The sequence below is a fragment of the Equus caballus genome, chromosome 15 (assembly GCF_041296265.1).
Source record: "Equus caballus isolate H_3958 breed thoroughbred chromosome 15, TB-T2T, whole genome shotgun sequence".
NCBI lineage: Eukaryota > Metazoa > Chordata > Mammalia > Perissodactyla > Equidae > Equus > Equus caballus.
The window spans coordinates 95,488,258-95,497,384 of record NC_091698.1 but is presented as its reverse complement, the minus strand read 5'-3'; positions in this window follow the sequence as shown (position 1 = coordinate 95,497,384).

Below are 9,127 nucleotides of genomic sequence, written 5' to 3'. Positions count from 1 at the left end.
TTGAAAGTGTTATTTGTGAAGCTTAAAATATGTGAGCTTGCAGGGGGAGGAGACAAGTACTCTGGAGAAAATAACACACCAGGATAAGCCACATCACATTGTTTCTTCTGGGACACATTTTGTTCTGGGAAAATGTCCTAATAGCCTCTGATTTCACTGTTACTGCATATCACAGCACTGTGCCTCGGAAAATACAATGACATTTATATGATGATATTGTAGCGAAATAGTAGTTCTTCAGTATCACAGGCAGGAGATTGATAGGCACCATCTATTAGAAACAGTGAGCATTGAATATCTAATCCATCAAATGGCTCTGGGTAGAGGATTGATCTCATGGTGATGGGGGTAGATTTCATAAACTAAGGTGTAATACAAATTTTAGTGCAATGCCAGCTGCTTTCTTATTCCAAAATGAAAAAAGAGAGGTGCAGCTTGTTAGAGAGACAGTGCTATATGGTGTACAAAACACAGGCTTGGGCCACAAAGACCTAACCATCGATAGAGGCACCATGATTTCTGTGTTCTGCACCTTTGAATGAGTCACTTAGCTTCTCTGTGTTTCAGTTTCCTAACTTTTAAAATAGACATAAGAATGCCTACTTTCTATGAATTTTTTTCTTTCTTTTCTTGGTGCAGATTAGAAATAATGGATCGCTCTTGAAATATACTGAACAATTAAGCGTCATTATTGTCATTATCTGATGAAAGTGTTAACAAATGTGCAACATCTTACAGAACTGCTACCACTATGTGTCCCCATCAGCATTAAATTTCCCTCACACACAGGGAAAGCAGCATCGCGACAGGCCCCCTAGCATTTTTGTGACTTCTGAAGACACTTGGGCTTTCCCTGAAGTCTGCTGATAAGATAAAGACAAAAGACGAGAAACATATAAGCTGTTAGGATTTACGTGCCATGAGAGCTCATGAGCTCCTCCAGAAATCCAGTTCCTTACTTTACAAGCGATTTTGTTTTAACTATTAATATGATGCCCTCTAATCAAAACTCCAGACTTCTGGCCATGAGAAATGCAAATTCTTTTCCTTCACTGTATATTAATTTTCTATTGCTGTTGTAATAAATTGCCACTGGTTTAGTGGCTTAATCCAACACAAATTTATCATCATAAATATCAGTTCTGTCAGTCAGAAGTCTGACACAGATCTCAGTGGACTACAAACAAGCTGTCAGTAGGGTTGCGTTCCTTCTAGAGGTTCTAGGAGTAAATCCATTTCCTTGCCTTTTAAAGTCTGTAGAAGTCATTCACATCCCTTGGTTCATGGCCCCCTTCCTCCAGCTTCAAAACCAGCAACACTACATCTCTCTCACCCGTCTTCTGTTGTCACATTTCTTTCTCTGACCTTCCTCTTCTGCCTCCCTCTTCCACTTTTCAGGACTCTTCTGATAACGTTGAGTCCACTTGGACACTCCAGGATAATCTCTCTACTTTAAGGTCAGCTAATTAGCAACCTTAATTGTGTCTACTGCCTTGACTTCCCTTTGCCGTGTAACCTCACATATTCACAGGTTCCAAGGATCAGGACATGCACATCTTTGGGGCAGCCATTATTCTATCTAATACAGTTTGACTTTAGATCTTTTTCCAAGAAAAGAAACAACCTCAAAGAACCAGGTTTTGCCATCAGTGAGAAGGCAACTAAACACTTCTTGAGCAGCTGTCATATGTCAGTCACTTTACATTTGTTCACTCATTTAAACCTCAGAACAACACCCTCTGGTGGGTTAGTAGAAAGACCTCCCTATTTCTGTAACCCTAGCATAGACCTTCATTGTGTCACATAAATTCTGAGACCCTAGAAAAAAAGAAAACTGTGAGAGAACAGAAAGCAGAGAGTCTGTGATAGAGAAAGTTGAAAAGTACCTTTTTTAATTTTTTTATTTTGATTTAATTAATTAATTAATTTATTTAAAAGCTGGCACCTGAGCTAGCATCTGTTGCCAATCTTCTGGGTTTTTTCCCTTCTTCTTCTCCCCAAAGTCCCGCAGTACGTAGTTATATATTCTAGTTGTAGGTGCTTCTGGTTGTGCTATGTGGGATGCTGCCTCAGCGTGTGTTTGATGAGTGGTGCCATGTCGGCGCCCAGGATCAGAACCGCCAAACCCTGGGCTGCTGAAGCAGAGTGCGTGAACTTAACCACTCGCCACAGAGCAGGCCCTGAAAAGTACTATTTTAAGTGTGATATATTACTTCTAATATTTATTGATCAACATATATTTATCATTTCCTGCGCTACATACTTTTTATTTATGCATAATATTAATTAATTCTTACCAAAACACTAATTGGTAGTATTATCTGTGTGTTAAAGAAAGAAAAAAATTCAATAGGGAAATATGTTCAATGACATATCCTAATAATTGGCAGAATTATCATTTGAACCCAGTTTTCCTACTTGAAAATATATGTGTTGGATCATTAGGTAAACTGTCTCTGATATGTTGGGCCACAGGGCATCTAGTGAAGACTAAAGCTTGAAAGGATTTTAATTTAAATTTAAAACAACATATTTCAGCCATATCATAAGCTTTGTTTGGCCTCCAATGACAATTTCTTTTAAGGAGAAAACTCTCTTTTGGAAAGGCAAGCATAGGATATTCACGGGGGAAAAACAGGGCTTTTAGCCCAGCCGAGGGGCAGAGGTATGCATTTGGGAAGAGCTGATGACTGAACAACCAGGAGGAAGAAAGATACGTGTTCCAAACAGAAAACAGCATGCAGAAAGGCACAGAGATGTCAACCTCCATAGAATATGCAAGAAACTGCAATGTTAGTACTAATGGAAAATCAAATGTGAGAAAGGAAATGAAATAGGATGGGTAGACAGAGACCAGAACATTTAGGTCTTTGAATATCGTGCTTGCATTTGAAGGTTCTGAACAGAGAATTAACATGTCCAGATTGATAGGTAAAAAAAATGTCGGGCAATTGCGATCGAGGGAGATTGGGAGTTACATGCCATGAAGAGACCTATTAGGCTGATGCCAGGGCCTAGAGAAGAAATATTAAAGCTTGAGCTAAGATGAGTTGGCAGTGGTGGAGAGAAGGGACGAAACTGGGCACCATTCAGGGAATTTTAGAAGCTCAGCCCCTGAATCAAGCTGGCCTCCTCCTGAGGCAGTTGGGCTGTTCTGTTCCCGGGATAAGTGGCAACTTCTGTGAGCAGGCTGGTGCCTGCGGTGAGGCACACTGAGGTGACCTCACAGGTCCCTTTTTTCCTGAGACTTGAATTGAATTGCTCTGAAGTGCCAAACCTCCTCTGAAGAGGCGTAATTTAGAGCCTGTCTTAGCCTTGCAGCAGTCCTCGGCCTTTCTAGAGGAAGATTATATTTTCCAACTGAATTCACTAAGGGTTGTTTTGGTTTTTACGTCAGGTCCATGATGGAAACTCTGGGTAATGCTCTCATTCTCTCACTGGATTGCACACATTTCACACTTTGTTTTTTGTTTGTTTGTTCAAGGAGAAAAACATCCTTGGAATGGGGTGGGGGTGGCACACAGGATCAAGCTAAGTACATTTTTACATTTCCTTGCTAATGGCTTGACAGCTCTTCACAAATGGATAAAGATTTTACTGAAAACAAAAGGACAAGCTTTGCCCTTCAGCTAAACAATGGGGCAGACCTACCATTTTACAATTTCTCTGAACATGCAATTATTTAATCACTACCTAGTTGCACAATCAGTATTTACTGAGTGACTCATTCAACGAACAAACATGTTTTGGACCCTTCCATGAGTCAAACTCTAGGGAGGGAGTCAGTAGTTACACGGCTAAACCACACATGTGACTCAGCCTCTGATCTTCAGTTCCTTCTCTGTAAAATGGGGATAATATGAACTAATGTAGTAAGCACAGTGTCAGGCAGAAATGATTAAGTAGTGGCACACCCGAACCTACGACATTGGGCTGGGAAAGGTTAGAGAGAACGTTTGATTTAAATATTATTGTAAAGAAGGATCAAGGCATCAATTTTCTGCCCAAACAGAGTTCGTTTCTGTCTGAAAGTGGAATAAACCCCCCTTTAGACACAAAGCACACAAGCAGCAGGTGGTAGCACGGAGCATTCAAAAAAGAAAGGAGCAGCTGTGGGATTTTGCAAAGGTGAGACTTTATGCCCAAGGCAATGAATAATTAGAGACAAGCATATATAATTCTTTTTGGAAAGAATAGAAATAATAGTGTGATTAGCGACAATTTGCACATGTTGAGAGCTGTCTGTATGCCAGGCACCATGCTAAATTCTCCTCCTAGAATGATTTCAATTTTAATCTTCACAATACTTAATCATTATTAGTTTCTCCATTTTACAGATAACTGAAGCTTAAAGAGGTTGTGTGCTTGTCCCATGTTGCACACCTAGTGTGTTAATATGAGTTGCGTTGGTGCTCTACAGGCCAACTCTAGAGTGTGTTGGTCACCATATTTTGTAATATAAAACCTTAGCTATATTCTTGACTAAGCTAAAAAGACTAAACGTTTCTTCAAACGATCCAAAAAGTGAAAATAAGTATACACAGACCAATGAGGAGCAGCAACAATATGAAACACATGCAAGAGTGTGAGTAGAATTGGACAATGCCAAAAATGAAGTGAAAAAGAATTTTCTTATCATTTTCATCCATTCTTTAGTGAGGAGCTGTTTAGAAATTGGTAACAGACTATTACCTCACAATAGATTTTGTGTATCTATGTAGTGCGTGAAGATGTAGAAAGACAAATTTTAAAAAATAGATACGTAAACCAGATCTGATTGTAAAAGCTTCCCCCTTGGAATATTTCGTGGGTCAGTGTAGGGACAGTAAGTACATACAATGGCCAGTTTCATATCTTTGCATAGATAAGGACATATGGGAGAAGTAGACAAGGCAAAATTTTCCTAAGTACTTGTGGGTTTGCCAGGCTAAAAGATGGGAAAAGAGATAGATAGCCTTTGCTTTGCAGAGCACATACACGAGCCATTTAGAGAAGGTGGAAAGCTAAATTCTCTCTGTAAAAACAATGAAGGGGACTGAACTGCAAGGAGGCTTTGAAGAGGCATGGTGGGCCTGAGCATGGCTGGGTCCTCGTGCTCTGAGAAAGGCAGCAAAGAGAAGGACTTTCAACTGGTGAGATGCCAGAAAGAGGGGCATCTCACGATGTTAAGGAAAAATACATGATATAGAGTGTAAGACAATTTTGATTTTTATTTTACTTCTGTATTGTTTATAATGAACTCTAGCTACTATATTCTTCCACTAACTAAATTTATATACTTAATTTTATGGTATGCCTAATATTTAATTTTATGTTGTTTGCAATGCTGCAAATTAAAATCCAATCACTGCCCCAAGTCTGTTTTATACACACAAACATCTCTTCAGAGAAATCATACAGCACAAATCGTGTCCCACTCCTGGAGGGGTGAGGAGACAACAAACATGGGACATGAGGGTATAGTGCAAGCAGAAACTTGGATCAGTTTCATCCAAATCTCAAAGGACAGATGACCACAGCTAAGATCTGTTCCCCACATTAATTTCACTAAATAGCTAAATTACATGATAAACGTCATAAGATCCAAACAATCTTTTTGTCATATTCTTAAAATCCTAAGCAGAAAGAAACTTCCAAAAATTATTTTACGCAGGTATCTAAAGAAACTGACTTAGAGCACTGAATAAGAGAAGCAACTTTGAAGTCAGAGAGTCTGGGATTGCAGCTGAGCAATTCCGCTGGCTAATCCTGTAACCTGGGGCGAGTTATTGAACTTCTCTAAATTTTAGTTCCTCATTGGTACAATTAGGTTACCAGTACTTCTATCACAAGGTTATTGTGAGAGTTAAATGACATAAGAATGTAAATTAATTAGAACGAAATATATTGAAGGCACTATTCTAGAGAACGGTACAGAGATTTGGGTAAACCAAATTATCAGCCCTCAAAACAGTATAAAACCCAAGACAGCTGATGTGCCCAAGTAACAGGAACATCCCAAAGTGCTCAAAGGACATGTGTGTGGAAAGCATTTTGTCAACTCTAAAATATGTAATTTTTAATGCTGCTCCTTTCTAAACAATACAGGGCTACATTGTAAATTCCTTGAGACATAGAGCTATATCTGTTTTGTTCACCATGAAATAGCCAGAACTGTTAATTACCCAGGAAGGATTTTTTAATTCAATAAAACTAAAAAGCAAATATCTTCAGTGGACAACGGTGGCTGAATTTAAAGTCTCTTCCTGGCACTCTAAAAGAACTGAATGGAAAAAAAAAATCATAAAGCATTTAGAGCACCATCAGCCTCACAGAAGAGAAGAAATATGGGAACGGGTTTTCTGGAAGAATTGCCCTTCATTGCTGAGGATGATGAATGACAAGGCTTCAGGCAGATCGGATAACCTGTACCAAAGGGAGCAGTACCAATATGCGAGGGTTCATTAGTGAGCCCATGGTCCCATCGGCACAGCATCACATGTCACAGGAGATGTCACAGGTCATGAAATATAGGCACTTGCAATTCCCCACTGAGATTGTGTTTATGTTGAATTATTTACCACCAGATTTCCTGACAGTGGGAATAGGTTAATAATGTGGTTTTTGTATGGGGGGGGCGGGGTCCTCAAATTGTAATTAATCCATCTCTAGGAGATCGAATGGGTCTGACAGAGCCACAGTCCATAAATTACTACAATTAGTGTCTTTATGGCATCATGCAAGTTTCATGGCATGAAAAACCACATTTCCAGAAAGAACAGTGAGTGAAAAACACTGTGGAATAGATTGCTATGATTCCTGTTAAGGTGGCATTTCTTTTAGGCTACATTAGGTCCAATCATTACAGTGAATACTATCCACTGGGGATATGGATGACAGAATTTTAAAGTAGGCAAAAGTGAGATGGCTTTTCATCCAAGAGTGAGTTCTAGCCCCAGAAACGATACATAGAGAAAACAGCTATGTGAGAAATACGATTTGAGTATATAGACTCAATAACTCGTGACCTTTCAAAGATTTTCCTTGTCACCTTTGGGATGGAGCCCAAACTCCTCAGCCTAATGGAGAATGTAGGGCCTTCACTCTGCTGGCTCCTGCCTCCTTCTCCAGCCTTATCTCTCAGGGTCCTCACTTAAATATTGCAGTCTCGGTTGTACCAAACTGTCTGCAGTTCCCAAAACACACCATGTTTTATGTCTGGGGTCGTTTATCTTCCTGTCTCCTGTGCCCGGAATTCTTTCTTTCCCGTTCTGCCTGGCAGAGCTGAATCCTTAATGATTCCATTAGAAGGTTGCCACCTCTGCAAGCCTTTCCCAGACCTCCTCAGGAATGGCTGCTCACTCCCTCCTCTGTGCCACCGGTTGTCTCTTGACTCACCTTTCTTATAATTCCAGTACCCTGCGCTGCCACTGTGAGGGTTCTATGTCTCTCCACCATCAGGCCATGAGCTCTTTTAGGACAAGGACAATGTCGCATTCTTCCCTTTTTTCTCAAAGCCTGGCAGAGGGACAGGAACATGGCCGGTGCTCTGACGATGTGGCTCTGATCAACATAGGGGATGCCACAAATCCCAGGAACTCTCAAAATCATGCATACCAAGTAAAACAGATATGAATCCCAAATTAGACATGAAAACACAGTATTGATTTTGACATAAGATGAAAGGACAAAAGATGCAACAGAAATGCTAATTTTGTCCTATAGGGCTTGAAATGGCCACTATCATTGAGCAAGGTATATATCAAACTCATGACATATTTGTGGGTAATTTGTGCCTTCTATCTGGAATTTTCTCACCTCTGCATGTCCAAATGTCACCCTTAAGTCAAGGTCCAGTTCATTTACCAGCACCCTGTGAGGTTTTCCAAGTCAGCTTCAGGAGGACCTCATCCTACCTTTCTCTGGGTCCTTTTGGTACTTTAATTGCTTTTCTCCTGTGGCACTTATAGCTATCACCCTTACATTGTAATTATTTATGTAAATTATTAAGACTGATGTCTCCCACTAAATTAGAACTTAGTAAGGGCAGTATTCTGTGTGCTCTGCTTTGATTATCTATTACTGCATGACAAACGACCCCCAAAAAGTTGCTTAAAACAACAACAATCATTTATCTTTCATGGTTTCTAGGGGTCAGGAATTTGGGAATTGCTCAGCTGGGCAGCTCTGGCTTGGAATTTCTCATGTAGTCATAGGCAGAAAATGGCTGGAGCTAGAGCAGCGGAAGGCTAAAGCAGCTGAGGGCTCATGGGGCATCTCTGCTCTTCAGGTATTCTTAGTACCTCTACAGGTGTTTTCTACACATGAGTTAGTTTGGGCTTCCTCACAAGATGGAAGCCTCAGACTTGTTAAATGGCAGGGCAACACTGCCAAGGCAAGTGTCCTAAGAGAGCCAGAAGCTGTATTGCTTTTATGACCTAGCCTCAGAAGCCAGAGTGACTATACTCTATTAGCTAATTCAGTCACAAAGACCTAAATTCAAGGGGGGAGGGTATACATTCTACCTCTTGACAGGGGAGAGGGAAAGTTCTGGAGGAACATGTCGGTCAGGACATATTTTGTGGTCATTTTTGGAATATGCAATCTGTTTCATGCATAGTTTTTATCCTTATTCCCTAACACTGGTTCTATGTGCCTGGACTTGCCCTCAATAAATATTTTTTGAATGGATGATTTAATGATTGCTGAGTTACAATAACATTGACTGGTACTAATTATTTGAGCCAACCTATTTCCCTTATCTAATTCTCAGCTATCATTCAGCTGCTTGTCCAAAAGAAGGAGAAAAGCAGAAGATGAATGTTTTATTGACCCTAGTGCTTAGGAAGAATTGAGTATATGTTACTTCTCCCAAACAAATTCAGGTCAGGTCAAGCAAATGTCAACTTCAATTATTTTAGTAGTTATTTGAGCAGCTATTGAGAAAAAGTAACTGTTTATTTTTCCTCTCACTTTCCTAAAAGAGGAGTTTTTTATTTACAGTTCTAATATCTACCCAGTTGATAGAGGCTTCTAAGTATATCAGCAATTTTTTATTACTTAAGGTGAGAATTTCCATAGCTGAAGTATTAATAGTTGCGTGTATAGGTGTGTATTATGTGTGTGTGTGTATTAGTTGTTAAGGCAA